Source organism: Sphaeramia orbicularis, chromosome 9, assembly GCF_902148855.1.
Source record: "Sphaeramia orbicularis chromosome 9, fSphaOr1.1, whole genome shotgun sequence".
Classification (NCBI taxonomy): domain Eukaryota; kingdom Metazoa; phylum Chordata; class Actinopteri; order Kurtiformes; family Apogonidae; genus Sphaeramia; species Sphaeramia orbicularis.
Genome location: NC_043965.1, coordinates 46,134,473 through 46,155,400, shown reverse-complemented (window position 1 = coordinate 46,155,400; position 20,928 = coordinate 46,134,473). Strand labels below are relative to the sequence as shown.

At 38.6% G+C, this 20,928-nt stretch overlaps 1 protein-coding gene across 2 annotated transcripts in view; it reads left to right on the top strand.

The window, feature by feature from the left end:
• Nucleotides 1-20,928, top strand: part of atosb (atos homolog b) — a 62,678-nt gene that overhangs the window by 7,289 nt on the left and 34,461 nt on the right. The window lies entirely within an intron of this gene.

Here is a 20,928-nt window from a genome sequence, read left to right as displayed (position 1 = left end):
TAATTGTTAAAGGATATTTTGTTAATGTAAACATTTTCCTAATTTAATGTTTTTTGCACTAAATCCAAGAGAAAAAATTGGTGTTGTCATTATTTTTAGGTTATTATGATATTAGTTTTGAGTTTGATGCCCTAACTTGCACTTTGCAAATTCATCCCACGAGCCAGATTAGAACCTTTGGTGGGCCAGTTTTGGCCCCCGGACCGCATGTTTGACACCTGTGTTTTAGATGTATTTTACTGCAGCTTTAATGCATATGTTGTATTTGACTGCTGTAGATGTTTAAGTTTGAGCTCATTTGATTCACTTTATAAAACTGTTGGTAGTTTTGTATCACCTTTGTAGCATTAATGTTGTGTGAGGACAAAGTCAACTGTCTATTAGCTGTATTCAGCTTGACAGAGCGTTTTGAGGGGAATCTAAAATGGATTGTAAAGGAGGGGAAAGTGAAATGTAACCTGTAAAGCAACATCCTTCAGTTTATCGCAGACATTGAAAACCAACCCACTAGGCGCTGTGTGGTTTTCACTGGACAGGAAGAGGATGACTAACTGTAATCCAAAAGGGAAATGAAGCTGTCATACAAATGTAGAGCAGTAAATGTACAAGGATAAAGCCACATGAAATGGAAGAATTCAAGTAAACTATGAAAACCTCAGGAAACCTTTAGTAAGATTATTTAGTTACAGTCCACCATGAGTTACAGACACTGTTATTAGTCAGTTAAGATCATTGTCAGCAGTATATTTACAGTAAAGAAGGTATATTTATAGTAAATGTATATGTATATTTACAGGGTGGGGAAGCAAAATTTACAATGAACATTTAGTTGTTTTTTTCTCAGCAGGCACTACGTCAATTGTTTTGAAACCAAACATATATTGATGTCATAATCATACCTAACACTATTATCCATACCTTTTCAGAAACTTTTGCGCATATGAGTAATCAGGAAAGCAAACGTCAAAGAGTGTGTGATTTGCTGAATGCACTCGTCACACCAAAGGAGATTTCAAAAATAGTTGGAGTGTCCATAAAGACTGTTTATAATGGAAAGAAGAGAATGACTATGAGCAAAACTATTACGAGAAAGTCTGGAAGTGGAGGAAGCAACAAAAAACGTACCAAAGCTTTTATTAAAGCTCTCAAATCCAAAATCCTAAAGGATTCAACCAAATCCATGAGAAAAATGGCAACTGAACTTGAGGTAGACAACAAGACCGTGAGAAATGCAGTAAAATATGATTTGGAGATTTAAATTCTCATGACTTTCAATAAACTAATTGGTCATACACTGTCTTTCAATCCCTGCCTCAAAATATTGTAAATTTTGCTTCCCCACCCTGTACAGTAAAGTAGGTGCATTTATAGTAAATGAATATGTATATTTACAGTAAAGTAGGTATATTTATAGTAAATGAATATGTATATTGACAGTAAAGTAGGTATATTTATAGTAAATGAATATGTATATTTACAGTAAAGTAGGTATATTTATAGTAGAGGTATATGTATATTTACAGTAAATGTATTTATTGGTATAGTAAATGTGTATAGGCCTCAGTGACAAGGCCAGAGACTACATTCAAGGCCCAAAATCAATGAACGGATGCTGAAGCATAGATGTATATGTGAGCATTATATAGGTCAATGCACAGCTTATCAAGCTCAGACCTGGACCCTCTTTGCCCCCCCCCCGGCCCCAGGTCCTTGGTTCATTTTCTCTGTTCATTACACACTGATACATCACTATCCATCTTGTTCCTCTTTCCTGTCATCAAATCCATTCATCCATCCATCTGTCTCTCTGTCCATCCACCCATCCATCTGTCTGTCCGTCCATCCATCCATCCATCCGTCCATCCGTCTCCATCCGCATTTGTTCCCATCCCTCCATCCTGTTAGTCCGTGTAACAGACCTGGGCCTTTGAATGCATCATTTGTCACTTAAATCGACTTCCCTACAGGATGAAAATGCCTCGACTGCCCTTGGAAATGCATTAATATTGTTAGAAGTTTACGGACCTGTGCAGATAAAACCCATGACAGAGATGGCCTTATGCAAGCAATAACTGTCTCATTTGATCTCATTGACTCTGTAAAGCTGAAACTCTGCATAACATCACCCGGTTTGTATGTGTCTGTGTGTTTGGATTATAGATGCTGAGCCCCTGAGCCTTGTGTTTGTCATTTCTACTGCAGTGTGTGAGTGTACCACAGTGTAAATATTTGTGACCATCATCATCATGAACAGCTGATCTGACTGGGTTTGTCCTGTACTGCAGTGTTCTGACTCACCTGATAGAAACAAGCACATGAGGATGACAGACAGTATCATGACATCATCTGTCATGATGACAAAATCTCCTTTACGGTGTCATCATAAGCTTAACACATAGTATATTCCCTGGAGCCTTAACACATAGTATATTCCCTGGAGCCTTAACACAAAGTATATTCCCTGGAGCCTAAACACAAAGTATATTCCCTGGAGCCTTAACACATGGTATATTCCCTGGAGCCTTAGCACATAGTATATTCCCTGGAGCCTTAACACATAATAATAATAATAATAATAATAATAATAATAATAATAATAATAATGGATTGGATTTTATATAGCACTTTTCTAGACACCTAAAGTGCTTTTACATTATTGATCCATTATTCATTCGCTCTCACATTCTCCCTCTTGTGGTGGTAAACTACATATGTAGCCACAGCTGCCCTGGGGCAGACTGACAGAAGCGTGGCTGCCAATTCGCGCCTACCAAACACTACCACCACCAAACATTCATAGGCATTCATACACCAGTGTGAATGGCACTGGAGACAAGGAGGGTGAAGAGGGTGAAGTGTCTTGCCCAAGGACACAATGGACTGACTAGGATAGAGCGGAATTCGAACCGCCAACCCTTCGGTTATTAGATGACCCCCCCTACCACCTGAGCCATGACCGCCCCGGAACCTTAACACATAGTATATTCCCTGGAGCCTTAACACATAGTATATTCCCTGGAGCCTTCCACTGTGGTCGGCTATGGAGACCATCAGGCAGTCACTGTGTAATCTTAGAGATCATTATGAACGTAATCGTGTAAAGTACATGATAAGTAATGAATGGATATTTACATTGTTTAACTGATGCCTCAGTTTTAATAGTTCTTCCAACAAATAATTAATAGCTGTAGTATCATGATCAGAATGCTGTCTTATTATTCCAGCTTGTCAGTGCATCTCATGGTGACCTTTAATACTAGAATGAAGAAAAACAAAGCAAACACCAAATAAGCAACTTGTATATTGAAATTTTCCATCTTATACCACGAACACCTGCTAACTTCTGTATTTACGAAAATGTTTGTAACAATGTAAAAACTAAAAACAAAGAGAAATAAGGACTTTCGGTCAATTTTCTGGTCTATTTCCTTCTGTCACTTGTCAGTGGTTTACAGGGATGTGAGGAATTACACTTAGTAATAATAGAATTGTTTCATCCAGTTTTTCCAACACAGTGCATAATTACCGTGTGCTTGCATGTAATGCAAAGCACAAGGTACTATTGTTCGTTGTATTTATTATCATGACTTATACAAAAACTTTGAAAAAAAGCAGCCCAGAGCATTGGAAATGGACCCAAAACATATTATTGCAAGCATGTGCAGCCTAGTCTCAAAAGATGTGCTTTGACTTTTGTTAACAATCCGATACACGGATTTCATTAAAATTGTGAAAAACTGGCCAAATTTGTCCATCCAAAATGAATTAAGCCATTTTCAAATGGCTACCATTCCCACATGATAGATCCCAAAATTATTCCTTAATACAATAAATGTGTGCCCCAGCTCAAAGATTATATATGTGACGTATGGTAACGATATCATGTATGGTGTTCGCACAAAACACGATCAACCAAACCACATATAGGCACGAGGAACAGAATGCAGACGGCTGATTGGCTGAATCCCCCAACACTTTAGCTGCACTCTAGCTCTAACATTTGTTTTCACTTCACAGAGTGAACCGGAGCTGGGGGGGGGTCTTGTGGACAGAAACCCCCTGTAACACATTACATTAAATTTTTCAAAAAAAATTTCATGCAATTTACTAATTCTGCTGTTAATCTTATGTGATTTGTAATATTGTTTTTTGAAAAACAGTGTCAATAATTCAGCTGATCCTTAATTTTCTCTTTCCAACTGTGCTGTTGCACAGTTACAGGAAACATTTTTTTGTAATAAATAACTTGTACATGCAAATGCAATGTAGAACAACATAACTTTCATCTAAATATGTGCACTAGGCAAGCACATGCACACATTTCCTGAAGGAAATTTCCTGAAGGAAATGTGTGCATGTCTAGTTACCTTTCTTTATTTGCAAGCCCTTTTACAACACTGTAATCTATTAGAGTTCTAATTTGTTGAAATATTTCAGTATCGATCTAGGTTACTGTGATGTGCACAGTGAAACAGTTTAAACAAAAATAAAACATGCATCTAATATTACTGGCTAACCTGTAATTAGATAAGTCAACACATCTAGTATTAGAATTAAGTATGATTATGATGAAATGACCTGAAGTGAATATGTCATTAAACGTATATTACCATATCATGTGAAGCCCATATAAGAAGTGGACCCTTAACCACCAGGATGTTGTTCTTTAATTACTGTTTTTGAAGTCAAGAGTTTGCAGTTTGTTCTGCTGTGTTGGCTCTCTGGGGCCAGAAGTGTGCGTATTTGGACAAAAGGGAGATGGATGATAGGTGAGCTAATGCTAATGCTACCTTACTGACTTGGTAAAACTTCAAACCTTATTTGATCTGACAGTCTTACTGTGTTATATTGATGCCTGTGAACCACAACTACAGTGAAAATGTCTATTCATGTTTTATTCAATGAACAGAAGCTCCATAAGTATAAAGAAAGTTTGCCTCAAAATCTTATTAAGGGAGTATTGATTTTAAGATGGGTCACTAGAGAAGTCCAAATAAAACAAATAAGAACAGAAATGAATGAGTGACTCAGTGTTTAAGTCAACGGACAAAGGCTTTTTTGGAGTGTTCATCCTGTATCTGCCACAGACACTTTAAGACACTCATGCACTGGTTTGGACTACAGCTCCCATGATCCCATTCTACATCACAACGCCGTCAAACTATCTTTTATTATTATTGTTTGAGTTATTGACTGAGAGACGTCATTAAAGCAGAAACTACATAAAGTCTTTTAATGAAGTTAAAGTGAGTCAATAAGACATTTTCAGATAAACATGGTGTCTTTATTGATCTGATTGGTTTATATTTTTCACCCGTGTTGAGCTCATTTATGAATGTTGAGTGTTTTGTGTCATTTGCTGTAGTTCCAGTCCAGAGTGTCGACGTGGCCCTAGCGCTCTGGTATTAACTCCTCTGGTACTTATGAGCTAGTCATTAATGCTTGGTTACCAACTGCAAGCGTGTGCGGTTTGTGAGCGTGTGTTTGTATGTGGACTGATCTCAGGATTAACCCTGGCTGGACCCCTCAGTGGCCTTCACTCTCTAATGCCCCCCCCGCCACTGCCACCACCACCACCAAATGGGATGAGCTGCTTTGTGAGTGTGCGTCCATAAAAATGCATGTGAGCTCTGCTGGATTGTTAGGTCTAGAGCTGCAGCTATCGGTTATTTTTGTAATCAATGTCTTAAATTAAACAATTATTTGAAATTCGTCCCTCCGTTCCTTTTTAAGAAAATGGTCAGTGACCTTATCGTACCAAGTAAACAAGAAAACGTTGAAATTATGTTAAATTGAAACAAGGAAGTACAATGAGTGTGTTTTATTTACAGTGCAAGAAATGAACAAGTAATTTCGTAGTGGTTTCTCTCTCCATTTCACAGCAGAATGCATGACGGTATTAAACTGAACTGTGTCAGTGAAGGAGTAGATCTCAAAATGGCTGTCAATCAAACGGGATTCAGCCTTTAGACTGATCCTCCAATCAGCGCGTGAAAGCCCGGCGTCCAGCCCGGCCGAGCTCCGCCCACAGCTCCATTCACCCCCAGAGACGCCGAGCGTCCGGGGCTGGGACAACATCGTGGCATTTATCCAATTACTGTCCAGTTTGAGGCAATGAAAAAAACTGTTCCACTCAGTCCCATTGAAGTGCATGGACGCCAGGCGTCTACGGGCAAATGCACTGAGCAGAGATCGAATGAGAAAACAGCACAACGGGAATTTATGAGAAGTGAACAACATCGAGTCCATTGATTTGTGATAAAGCTGATTCTGAACAAACTCGTCTGTGAGATGAACGTGTTCTAACACATTTGTAGTCATTAAAAGGTCAACACAACCATACATATTTAACCATTTCATTTTCGTAATTTTAGGGGAAGCCGAGCTTCCCTTGTAGTCTATGAGAAATTGCCTCTGCTACATAGAAATAACAACAATAACAACAGTATAAAAGTAAATATATATATATATATATATATAGAAATAACAACAACAATAACAACAGTATAAAAGTAAACCAAATAAAGCCAAATATTTGTAAAGTTTTTGTTAAAGCTTCAAAGTGTAAAGGAGTATTTGATGGTTCCAAAGGACAAAAGTCAACATATAGACATTTTTTCCCTTTTTGTCCTCATCTCTATGTTGTTTATGTGGAACTCAACAGTGGAACCAATGTTTAACAGCAACGAAATGAAGGAAACAAAGCTTTGATTCAGGAAAATTGTAAAAGAATATTTTTGATTTGAACTCATTAATCATTGCAGCTCTCGTTAGGTGAATGCAATGTATTTATTTCTTTGAACTAAACCAGCTGTGATCACTTATTCTGTATATGCATTAAATCCTCCTCTGTCCACTAGTGTCCATTCATCAGTGGGTTTGTCCTGCCCTGGGTCAGTTAAGGGTTATTCTCTGGTCTTACTCAGATGGTAGACGAGGCTGTGCACGTTCACCAAGACGGGGAAAAAACAAAACAAAAGAATGCATTTAAGCAGAAGGAAGACTGACATAAAACAAAAATACCAGAAGAGCAGATAGAACCAGGCACAGACACAAAGACGGAGAAATAAAAAGAGTGACGGAGCTGAAGGAGTGGAGAAGAGAGGGAGTTTTATTTCCTGTCCTCCATGAATAGGCCACATATTCCTCTGGAACATTCCATGGTCTGAGCTGGACCAGCCTGTCACCAACACTCACCCACTGGTCCTAGACCCTCCCCTTTAGCTGTTCACCTCTAAGTCCATATTCCATCCCTTCTTTTCCCCTGATGGAGCTGTGTTCTGTTACTTCTGTAAACAGCATCAGATTGAAAAAGTCACACAGTCATGTTATTAAGGAGGGCAGAAGAAAAAAATCTAATCCATGTTCCATGATAGAGTTCATTCTGACCTCCAAAAGGAAAATTATGAGATGGATTCCACCCAAACTGCACTTTGAATAGTCACAGCAACAACTTCATTCTGAACAGAAGATGTAAAGCAGTTAAAGTAAACACCAAAGTCCTTCTGTGTTCAGTTATTAGTGTTAGAAATGAGAAGAACTGTGAAAACAGAGCAGTTTAAAATGACATGTACTGAAAACAAAACAAAATCACATCACAAAGTATAACTATGAAAAAAGTATAGCATAAGTATGACAAAAATACAGTATAACTACTACAAAGATATAGTATAAGTATGAGAAAAATATAACAAAAATATAGTATAACTACGACAAAAATGTAGTATAAGTATGACAAAATTATAGTATAAGGATAAGAAAAGTATAGTATGAGTATGAGAAAAGTATAGTATAAGTATAACAAAAATATAGTATAACTACAACAAAAATATAGTATAAGTATGAGAAAAGTATAGTATAAGAATAAGAAAAGTATAGTATGAGTATGAGAAAAGTATAGAATAAGTATGAGAAAAGCATAGTATAAGTATGACAAAAGTATAGTATAAGGATAAGAAAAGTATGGTATAAGTATGAGAAAAGTGTAGTATAACAAAAATATAGTATAAGTACAACAAAAATATAGTATAAGTATGAGAAAAGTATAGTATGAGGAAAAGTATAAATATGAGAAAAGTATAGTATAACTATGACAAATGTATAGTATAAGTATGAGAAAAGTATAACTATGACAAAAGTATAGTATAAGTATAAGAAATGTGTAGTATAAGTACAAGCTGTGTGACAGAGGAAGAACTCAATTTAAAAATATTTATTTTTAAAAGCTGAAGGCAGAGAATTTTGACTTTTTCTTTAAAAAATTACACAAACTTTTTATAAGTCAAAAATAATAGTTGATTAATTTGGTAGTTGATAATGAATCCCTGAATTGTTGCAGCTCCAGTAGAAGACCATTAGTATATTTCCATAAAAGTAGACTGTATTTGTGATTTAATGGATAAATATATGTAGGTTCTTTACTGAAACAGTGAAGATGGCGACAGATAAACAGATCCCAGAGGTTTTATCTGAGCTGTGATGTTCAGATTAACTTGAATAGACTTGTCTGGGTTATGTTACTGAGCCTATTTATCAGCACACAGCTGGTCAAACATAAACCAACACACACACACACACACACACACACACACACACACACACACACACAGTTCATCCAACATGATTGTTTCAGTGCTGTAGGAATGTGTGTGAAAGCACAAATAAAAGGCCAGTGAACACACATGTGTGTTTGATGACACATATCTGATGGTGGAGCTTAAATGTTTGTGTTGGGCTGTAAAATGCAGTGATGTGAAGTGACATGGATGGGCAGAGAAATACGAGCTGCAAATAAGTTCATAATAGTCTACTGCCGTGTAAAGACACAGAATAACCAACGGAACTAAAAATAGACAGCGACAAGACAAAAAGCATGTGGAGAACATGAGAATACAAGGTTTATATTCGTAGTTGAAACTTCATCCTGTTCATGGTAGAAAACCAATAGACAATCTGTTTGAAACTGTAGAGATGCAAATCTAATTCAGTATTCTTACTAACCACTGACAAAGTCTGACCTGGACCATTTTCCCAGACTGAGTGGGCGGGGCAGATCGTATTTGTCATTTCACTGGCTACACTATCAACAGGGGCTTAACATGTTTGTAAAATCTGAAAGTTAGATAAAAACAAATATATAGATCAAACTGCTCTTATATGCTGTAGGTTTCCATTAGTAACATGTAGCTTAAATTGATCCATTTATTGGTCATCAATAACCATCAGCAGTGTTTGTTTGTGGGACACCAGGGTCAAGTCATTACTGGAGATGAGAATCAGTTTTCAGCTAACTTACCTGGTTAAATAAAGGTTAAATAAATACAAATAAAGCCAGGGTCATGTTATCTGTGGAGACAGACAGAGGGCAGCTTTAGTTCAGCCCAGACTATGGCTGTTTCCACTGAAGGACTGAACCTGTGTTGGAGGCATTGACAGCTGTATATACAGCATACTGGAGTTGGTCATAATTAACCTCAGATTATTTGATTATCTATTATTATTTATTATCTATATTATAAAAGCCAAGTGGCATCTGTGTGTGTGTGTGTGTGTGTGTGTCCACGGATTCACACAAATCCGTACAGAGCTGACTGCTGTAGTTCGTCATACTTATGTAGTTTTGGCCAAGAAACAGACTAGAATAAACGGCAAGTTGGTAGGACCAATATTTTGGGAGATATCAGTAATTTTGGAATACAATAGCCTTACAGTCACGTTGCTATGGTCAGAACACTTTGGCGGTGACTGCTGGACAAATGCGGTACAGTATAAATGAATACACAACAGCATAAAAACTACCACATCTAGAATGTGCTAGTATATTTATTAATTTAGCAACAGAAACTTATGTGTTGTCTTGATCAGTGTGTAATTTCATGCTGATTTTTTTCGTAGATGTAGGTCCAACCAGCAGCGACTGTTAAATGGTCATCCAGTGTTTCTCACAGTGCAATGTACAAACTAAACTTATGTATGTTATGTCATCGTCACTGGTCCGGGACAACTCCAACTCCTCAGATCAAACAAACTGGAGAATGAAAGAGAAGGAGCATTAGCTTTCCACATCCCTATGGTTGTGGTGGATATGTACCCACGAACGGGCACCATGGTTCAGAGAGTGGAGAGCTAACTGCTATTAGCTAGTAGCTAATAACAGTAACTAATTACTATGACTCAGGGCTGACGGGTGAAGTGTACACACAAGTGCCAAATCCTGCAATTCTTGAGCAGCCCCGTAAGACTGGCTCCAAAAGGAAGTCTGTGGCCGTAGTCGACCATGATACAATGTTTCCAGCAGAAATGACTGTGTTTATAGCCTGGTCCAAAAACAGCGGTACCAGGCGTGTACCAGCACTCATGAAAGGTGTACAGGGGACGACATTTTATACAACTCAACCAGTTCAATGATGTCAGTGCTTTAAGTTGTACATGTCCACTGTGTAAACTTTGGTTGACAGCTAGCTCGTATACGGAGTGAGATTTTTGTAGCTTCTTCTGATTGAATAAGGCAAGGCAAGGCAGGTTTATTTATATAGCACATTTCATGTACAAGACAATTCAAAGTACTTTACGTAAAACATCAAAAACATTACAGCAGAAGCAATGAAAAGTATGTAAACAGATAATACAGATAAAAACTTAAAGCTTAAAAGAATAAAAACTCTATTCAAATGCAGCTGAGAACAGGTGGGTCTTTAACCTAAATTAAAATAAATAATAAAAGAAAAATAAATAAATAATAAAACACATCTTGTTTCTTGACATTCAGCACTACTATAGTTGTTCTAAAGTTACATTACAAGACTGTTAAAGGATTCGGTCATGCCCTTTAGCAGTACAGTATTTAACTGCAACACTTGCCTGTTTAGCTTGACTTAGCTACTGTTAGCATTACTGAGTACTGCATTAGACCAACTCGCATAAATTTGCATGTGTATACATAGGGCTGCTCGATTATAGAAAAAAAAAATAATCACGATTATTTTAGCAATAATTGAAATAACGATTATTAAAAACGATGATTTGTTAACCTTAAAGTTGTTTATTTTTTTCTTGCAAAACAATGTAAAATATACTCTTTAAACATAAATAAAGCTTTTAACCACTAAAACAAAGTATGTTCACTTTTGTACGAAACAAAAAAATCTTTGAATGCAAATAAGTGTACTGTAAATTCAAGTATGTTTCCTTTTGTAAACAAATAGTGCACTGTAATTAAACTGCTACAGACTTGCCATAGAACTGTAGCAATTAAAAAAAAAAAAAAAAAGCTCACGTAAAGTGCAAATTCTAAATTCAAGTATGTTCAATGTAGTATGAAACATAGTAAATTCAGTGGCATGCCATGAGGTTTCAGTTCAGGCCTTCTGTATACATCAGCCATCTACAATATGCATGTTAGGGTTATACGGGTTAGGTTAGGTTAATACGGGAGTTGCAGCGTAAAGAGATTCGGAGACTGAAGATTGCATTGCGGACAAAGTTGTTTTTATGTGTTTTAGTTTTTCATAAGATTATGATAAAGGTGGCGGTGGTTAAACTTCAGATGGTTACAAAGGTTTGTTGTGTTACCGGTCGGTGCGGACACAACTACCAAACACTTTTTGCACCTGATGTGTTTTTGCTCTTCGTCTTCTTCATCAAACCCAAAGTGATTCCATGCAATTGAATTTGACTTGCCTTTTTCGTTTACCAAGCACTTCTGCTGCGATTCTCCTGCCATTTTTCCAGACCGCTAGGTACAACTTTCCTCTTAGGGTGGACCTGCCGGCTAGCAGGCAGCAGTAGCTTAGAGGGGGGCGGGGCAGAGCAGCTCATGGGAGCTTGTGTGCGCGTGAATTAAAACAACTCAAAATTAATAATCGTTTTTTCTCAATTACATAATTTTTGTAATCGTTGCGTCTAATAATCGAAATCGTAATTGAATTTTGATTAATTGCACAGCCCTATGTATACATTAGACAAAGTCAGCATTACTGTCATCAAACCTACTGTTCGGCGTTGTAATGTAGCCAGGGCCAGATTAACACTTCATTGTACCCTGGGCAACAATATTCAAGGGCCCTATCATCACAACCCCAGGATCCCTATAATCTGGCAAAATACAGAATAAATTCCAGGAATATATGTAAATATACCCCATACTTCAATATCTAACTATCATCAAATGCATTTTGATGTACAAATGTGTAAATGCTCGTAGAACTACAAGTGCACCACTATAGCCTCTTGTCAAGGCCACTCACTTGCATATGATGATATGAAAACAAAACACATTAGCATCAGTATAATCTAAAATTGATCCACTACATTAGAAAGAGAGGGAAGTGTCCTCCATTTTCACAAAAAATAAATAAGAAACCATTTCCAAAGTATCCAGTATATATTTAAGAACACTTTTTGCCAACACAAATGTATTGAATCGTCAGAAAAAGCCCACAGACAAAACACAAACATAATCTGATAGACTCAGATATGAATTTTAACTCTTTCCCCGCCAGAGCATTTTCCAGTGAGTTGGTAGGCAGCGCCAGCCTTTTTGGTCATTTTCACTAATCTTTGGAGGCTGACTGAAAATGTTGTGTTAGGAGTATGTGAACACTGAATACATCAAAAGAAAGAACAGAACTTCAACTTTTAAACAAAAAAGACGATTTTATTCTATCTTCATTCGTTCGTGAGATATGAATATTTGAATATTGGTCATTTTCAGGAAAAAAATGAATTTAGAGCAAAAAACTGAGAAAATTGAATTTTTTCGAAGACATTGATTTTCAAGATAAAACTGATTTCCTATTTACATTTTTGACTCTTTCTTCTTTACCAAGAGTAACACTGTATTCAAAATCACAAAATAAAATAATTACAACAACAATAATAATAATAACAAATAGCTCTAAGATATCCCATCATTCCACAAAATGTTAGAGGAATCCACACCAAACTTTAGACCAAACATCTTCTAAAGCACCAGGTTCCTTCTAAACTTTACACTTTGACATACATCAGTTATAAGTAACAACATATTAGTTTAGCTTTTTGATATAAACACTTCAATATTCCTCATTTTCAAGAAAAAAAGAAACAAATTCACTATACTGTAGATTTCTGGCTTTTGCTTGGCTGCACCACATCCTTGTTGGACCAGCTGCTGTGTTTGATCTGTAAATAATTATATGGACATGTAGTTATTTATCTTTGCATGAATATATGTATTTATTTATTTCATACAAAAGCTAAATCAAACAGTGTCTTACCTGTGTCCCCACTGACATTATGGAGCTGAACCACATCTGTGTCCTCAGTCTGAATCTGAACTCACTCTAACAGATGAACACTAGCTGTCCTTTGTCTTGTCCCACGTCTGGTTGTCTGTCTTCTCCTTGAATGTCCCCTAGAAATGTCTCTTCTCTCTTCCTCCTGTCTGTCATTTTTTCTGTGTTGCTCCGTGACCCCCCCCCCCCCCCCCCCCCCCGCCCCCCATCTCTGTGTCGGACCTGAGCCGATCCGTGTTTCCCGTGTTCCGTGTCCGTCTCCCTCACCTTCTATTTCTCCGTTCCTATCTCTAAATAGTTCTTCTGTAGCTCCATCATATACTGAATTGTCAGACTGTCTCCATAATCATCTTTAAGGCTTTTGAAACTGCGCGCGGTTCCTGCACAGTCTGCACTTCCTCATTCAGTGACTGCCGCTGGATGCGTTGCCATGGGATACGGAGACTCCAGTGCGAGAACGTTAAACCCGGTCCGTCATTTTTCCGAAAAAACGGCTTAACTGTCTGTTTTTGGACTAAGGAAAGTATTTCACATGATCCGCAACAGCTTCAACTAAAGTATAACAGTGAAAACACGGAGTGACGGAAAATCTCGTCATTGGCAAAGAAAGAGTTAAACAGAAATCCACTTGTCACCTCAGAATTCAACAAGAGAGTTAAAGTAAGTGCAATGTAAACATCGTTTTGATTCGCGTACGTATGTCGCATAGTTCTTGACGTCTCACATCCCGCTCAGTGCACGCACGTTGATTTGCGTCACAGCTGATTTGCTTTTTGGACTGACCAATGAGGAGAGGGTCTCAGCTCACGGTCACAGACAGCAGGAGCAGGGTTTCTGTGCAGTGCATTGGCTCCGGACAGCGGACAGTTTCATTTATAAGCAAAAGATAACCAGATATTTTCGTTATGCCCGAGCTACCCTGGGCCCTTCAGACATCGCGGGCCCCTGGGCAATTGCCCAGTTGCCCATATGGTTAATCCGGGTTTGAATGTAGCTTATATGACGTGTGTGTTCATTCCAGTGTAGTTGGTATGGCTATGTGTTTTCAGTAAGACAGTTTGTGGAGTTTGACCTGTCGCTCTTCCCCAGTTCCACTCTTGTCCTAAGGTGGCTGCTTCTGTTTCCAAAATCTAAGATGGGAACAGCTAAATTTACATTGAAACTAATTACTACTAGTTTTTAATGTGTATGATGATGTACCTGAGAGCCTAAATGCCAGTTAGAAGGCTGTTGGATATTTAGGTTTGATTTCAAGTCAGAAAAGTGCTTTAAACTTTCAGTGTTTACTTTGACAAACTGCATCCAGACATGTGTGTCCCTGATGTCACCCCTGAAAATAGAAATACTCACACTACATAAACATGTACACAAGCACAGTAAACACCACCAACACACTTAGCCCCCCCCCCCCCCACACACACACACACACACACACACACACTTTCCTTTCCCACCCTTCCTCCACCTCCCATCTTCACCTCCTTTTGTTCTTCCTCTGTATGAACAGGAGCTGCTGACTGACTTATTTAAAAGTGCTCATCTAAAACCATGACAAATGGATTGAACTGAAGAAGACTGGAGGTGTCACATCCAAGCTCTTCAGTCTTTCTTTGTCAGTGTTTTGAAGGCTGTGACTGTTTGGAGCTGGTGGGTTTAAAAAAACACAGCTGGTGTCACTTTTGAGAGGCCCAGAAAAAGACAAAAGTATGTGAGTGTGTCTGTGTTGAAGGTAGTTACACACACCAGGGCTGAAAGTCTGAGCGCAGGTTGTCATATAGACGTCCAAACAAACACTACCACGCTTTAAGGGAGCCTTACATCAGAGCTGGTTGCATTGGATGGAATGTGTGTGTGTGTTTACAAGGCCTCTTTCTCCTCAACTGCACTCGAAGTGCCCTTGAATGAAGGCGGGGCTTCATGCACAAGACACACCCTCTTTCTTCCAAATATGGGGCTCTTAAAGTGACAGAAGTTTGTGTGTGTGTTTATGTTGAAATACAAGATCTTAAATATCATCTCTGCTTCTGAGGAGGAAGTTCTAATGATGTCATTTTTGCCGTAGTTTATTTGACAGATGTTTTTTTCAGTCTTCCTTTCTGTCTCTGTCTCTACAACTCATCTCCCTGACTCCCTTTTCCCTACATCTCTATATTTGGAGGTACATAGTTGAGGATGTGTCTTGTTTTTTTTAAATCCACTCTACTTATATCGATCACACCACAAGAAATGTGACATCCTTCCACACTTGGTAATATACCCTAAACAAACCACACAAACTCCATTGGTTTGTGTCACAGCAGCACATTTAAACAAATCCATTCCCTTACTTTGTCCAAGTGTAAGAATGCTTTCAGTTTTTGAATGATTTCTGCAGCTACTGAAGCTGACATGTTTACTTGCCAGTTGGACTGATAGATTCATAAAACAGTCTTCAGTAGCATATGTTGTGGAGGCTACAAATCCCGACTGCCAGCAAATATCTTACTGTCTGAACATGTCTTCAAATACAAGATTCTGTCAGCGTTATTTCCAAACTTTGAAACAAATATATGAAATGAAGCAGTTAGGCTTTCAAAGTCAGTTTAGTTGAACTAGTTTAAGAGCATATAAGTTGTTTTATTTGTATTTTGAAGAATTGTTTGGTCTTATTTTAGCTTTTTGTCATTTTATAGTTGGTTTTTCAGGCATTTGGAAGAAAGCCTTCAATAACAGATGAGGAAAAGAAAGGATGAAAGAATACTGGATATCAAATAGGTTTCAGTATTTTTGTGTCAGTTGATCAAATATATGTATTTTTTCTGTGCTAGTTTTAGATCCAGTCAAAGGGCAAGGACCTCAGCTTCAAAATGAAGCCAACACTTAAATATCTTAGCATTGCACTACCACTGATGGCCATTAGATGCTGCTCTAATAAAAAATCAGGTTCTCATAGACTTACATTAAATTTCTCTCAAAAAAAAACTTGGACATTAACTTTTTTCCAGGAATGATTATGGTTTTATTTGGACCCTCTAAGGCAGCGGTGGGCACCTCCGGTCCTTGAGGGCCGGTATCCTGCATCTTTTAGATATTTCCCTCTTTCAGTACATGATCAGCTTATCGTCAAGGTCTGCAGAAGCCTGATAACAATGTAATGGCCTCCAGGTGTGTTGGAAATACAGACCCTCTAGGCTCTGTATTTCTGTCCGTCCTCTGTCTTCATTATGTCTGTATTTCTGTCCGTCCTCTGTCTTCATTATGTCTGTATTTCTGTCCGTCCTCTGTCTTCATTATGTCTGTATTTCTGTCTGCTCTCTGGGAGTTTGCGGATGTGAACCCAAACTGAGAATGCGTTGCAGTACCACCAGGACCTGTAGAGGCAGTGTTGAGTATAGAGGAGAATGATTTACAGAAATGGTGGAACTTTTGAAAGAGCGACTGTGTGAATTTTGCCGCATTTCCACTATGTGGTACCGGCTTGACCCGACTCGACTCGGCCTTTGTGTGCTTCCATTACGTAAAGAACATGGAGTCTGATACTCGTTACAATTTTTTTAGTACTTGCTTGGCCAAGGTTCCAAAATGGGTGAAGAGATACTAAAATGTGACGTGTAAAAACTGCAGACCACTGATTGGTCAGAGAGTTGTCTCTGCGTCATTTCGTCATCAATACATGACACGCCATTTTAAAAATATATATATACCGGTAGGTTAATCCATGATGACAGCCTGTAAAACGACACCGTGGTCAGTCGAGGAGGTTCAGACATTTCTGTCCTTGGTGGCTGATGAAAAGATTCAGTGTGAGCTTTACGGGGCAACACACAATGAGCATGAACTTTATCAGCAACTCTCTGAGCAGACATTACAGAAGCTATGCTCAGCATCACTATGACGTCCAGGTACTCTAAAGTCGGTAAATGGATGGTTGGTAATGGAAGCTGTCCTGAATCAAGTCGAGTCAAGCCAAGTCGGTTCCATGTAGTGGAAATGCAGCATTAGTGAAAAAGTACTGACATATTTATGACAACGACCCTTCTCAATACCAACATTAGTATCCACATTAGTAAAACCCCCTCTGTTATCACCATGTCTGTTATTAATGACGTTCTTCTTATCAAAAAACCCTACTCTTCTTGGTGGTATTGGACCAGTATGTTAAATCAGAGTAGCACCGTTTGCTGGACTGATTCAGAGACGCTCATTCGAACACACTAGACACATGGAAGTATCCTGTTCACGTATGTAAAGTGAACATAAATGAGCCGTCTTAAGTGATCTCTTGGTCCATCTTTAAATTATTGCTCATATTTCAGGTTGAATAGAAGTTTTAATATCTGTTGTGCCTGGCTTTGATTGACAGGTGTATATGACAGTTGGACTTCTGGGCTTTTTAACTAATTAAGCACATTTTTTCCTTACATACAGCTTCACTGAAGTTACTGGTAGTAGGTTCCACTAACTTTACTGTACAGTGCTTGTTAAAGTTACCTGTTTCACCAAGTCAGCTACCGGTTTGCATTAGTTCACCCATGACCCTTTGCAGATGGCTGTGACCCCTTATGCTCCTGCAGCTCCATCTCTTTTGTCCAAATATGGTCACTTCTGCCTCAAATAACCCAACATAGTAACAGTCAAATCCAGAGGTTGTGCTAGACATTTTTATTTTCCATCATTTTGATGGACAGGGTCATAAAAATTTCGTCATAACATATTATTATCCGTCTTTTCAAATTTTTATTTTTAAATGATAATGAGATATATTTAGTAGTATTTAATGTTTAAAAACATCTCAATGATGAAACAACTGTAGTTGCTGCTGGCTAATAAACCAACGTGATATTACAACTCGCATAATTCTATACGCCACTTTTAACCTGTAGACATTATAAGCTTTCCTTGTGTATGTTCACGCAGTGTCAAATCCCATGCACTGAGGGTTAGGGTTCAGGTTATGTGAACCACAGATCTTGGCACAAATTGACATGCCATCAAATAACACATGAAAGGTAGAAAATGCGTACATATAGCACACCAAATGCCATAAGAACTGGTGTATTCCTTGCTTGTCCATCATCCTTCACCGCATCAGTCCCTCTTTTTTCACTACGTTTATCAATGCCATCCCATTTACTGGGCTTTAAAATAACTAAAGAGACTTGGCTGTCTTCACAGTTTGCGCTAGCAAAGTAACATCTAATTTTGGCTAAAGTCAGCTAAAGAACGACACAAGACTTGACACTGACTGATTAATATTCACTCTCACCATCAACTGGACAGGGGGTGTACTACAGGTGAACTAACGGTGAGTCATTTGACTGAAGTACTGCTGTTGTATTCAGCGTAGCTGTGAACAGTGGTGCTGTTGGATTATATACAGGTAGGATGCTGTTACGGAATGTTTGATGCCTTGTTAAGACAGAGACAGACCAGTGATCCTGCGAGCAGGTTCTGTTCACAGTGTTGTGTGAAACTTTCTGCGGTAGATTACTCTCAGTGTTTTAATCTGTCAAAATGACGGACGGCCTTCAGAATTTTCTGTCATTTAAAAAAAAAAATCCGTCAGTGACGGAATATTTTCGGTTAGCGCAACCTCTGGTCAAATCCCGCATTAACAGTGAGTGGTACCTTTCATCCAATGGTTTTGTACAGTCTATGATTTTAGCCTGGTCAGATAACACAGACACCATCTACAGGAAAGGACAGAGTCATCTGTACTTCCTGAGGAGACTGGGGTCCTTCAACATCTGCAAGAAACTGCTGCTGATGTTTTACCAGTCGGTCTTGTCCAGGGTTCTTTTTTATGCTGTTGTCTGTTGGGGAGGCAGCACTAAAAAAAGGGATGCTACATGACTGGACAGACTGGTGAAGAGAGCTGGCTCAGTGGTGGGAACAGAGCTAGTCTCCCTGGTGTCAGCAGCAGAGAGAAGGACCCTGGAGAAGATTCTGTCCATCCTGGACAACCCCCAGCATCCTCTGCACAGGACAGTGATCAGGCAGAGGAGTGTGTTCAGCTCCAGGTTGCTGTCTCTGACCTGATCCATTAACAGGCTCAGGAACTCTTCCATCCCCCTGGCCATCAGACTGTACAACTGATCACTGAGTGGTCAGGGGGGGTCTGGGTGTCTGTCTCAGTCATGACCACATTAGGACTGATCCAATGAGTCTTTAAAATATCCAAGCACCTTATGTAGTTGGACTACACCTACTTTTCAAACCACCGTAGATCTCTTAAATAACTGTCTCACTTAAATCACTGTTTCACTTTATATCACTGCCCTGAAATGTGTAAATACAATCAGAAGTCTTTATTTACAGTATTGTACAGGAAGCTCTTTTAGAGTAGTTCTTTAGCATGTATCTTTTAGAGTATATATACTAACCTTAATGTCGTCCTGGTTACTAACCCACTGTTGTGTTGTGTTCTAGTCTGTTTTTTTGTCTTCTTGTACTGTGTGCAAAGCTGCTGAATACTTGAATTTCCCTCAGGATCAATAAAGTATATCATCTATCTATCGATCTATCGATCTATCGATCCATCTATCGATCTATCTATCTATCTTAGTTTTTTTATTACCTATAATAACCCTTCTGTGTATCATAATTTATTTTGTAATGTAGAGATAACAAAAAGAATTCTGTTTATCGTGACCTCTCTAGACAGGTAAATACAGAAAGATTTCGAGTTGTCCCAGACAATAACAAAACACACACATCTTTAGTTTGGACATCGCACTGTTGAGAAATGTTGGATGACCACTTAAGCCACTGCAGGTTGGGCCTACGTTTAATAAACAACCAATAAGGATTCAGCATAAAGTTACACATGGATCAGTGTAACATGTGAGTTACTTTGTATTTCTGTTCACAGTGTGCTTGGTATAAATGTATATGACTGTTGACAATTTAACAACATTAGAGGCAGTTTTCAAGGGTGAATGTGGAACTAACTACATATAGAAGCTAACGGGAGGTAGAAGTCAGAGGAAGACAGCAACAGAAACTTGAGGCGACAGACCATTTTTAGAATACATTTAGCCGTGTGTTTTCATCTAATAAAGAAACTAGAGTCAGTTCATAAATAAGGATAAACGTGACCAGGAGGTGTGTGTTTGTGTCTGAACATGTGGGCCAGGGTGAAGGTTTGTGCTAAATATGTGTATTTGACAGCTTCAAGAATGTCATCCACCAGTGCTTTAAGTTATCTCCACCTACCGTGTGTGTGTGTGCACTGCTGTGTTGGAAATAGTTCTTGCCTAGTCAACATGCCGTACCTTATTAGCTCCCAGATGGCAAAATACACACACACACACACACACACACACACACACACTCACACACACTGGGGGGGGGGGGGGGGTTGAGGGCAGCTGCTGCTCCTCAGCTGATAAACTTTTCACATGCATTTCATTTTCTATCTGAACTCCAGCCTCAGATAAGCCCTCTGCTCCTGTGCTTGTGGAGGCCATAAGCACTGTGTACATTTCATGCACAGAGTGCCTTTGTGTGCACGTGCAGGGAAGTAAAGGAAAGGGGGGGGGGGGGGGGGGGTACATAGATGTTTGCATTTGTATTCTCCTGGGTACAAACTCTTTTATAAATTCATGTTGATAAAAAATACACCAATACACTTCCAAACATGTACAGAGCCCATCTCCACCACTGTCAGGAAAAA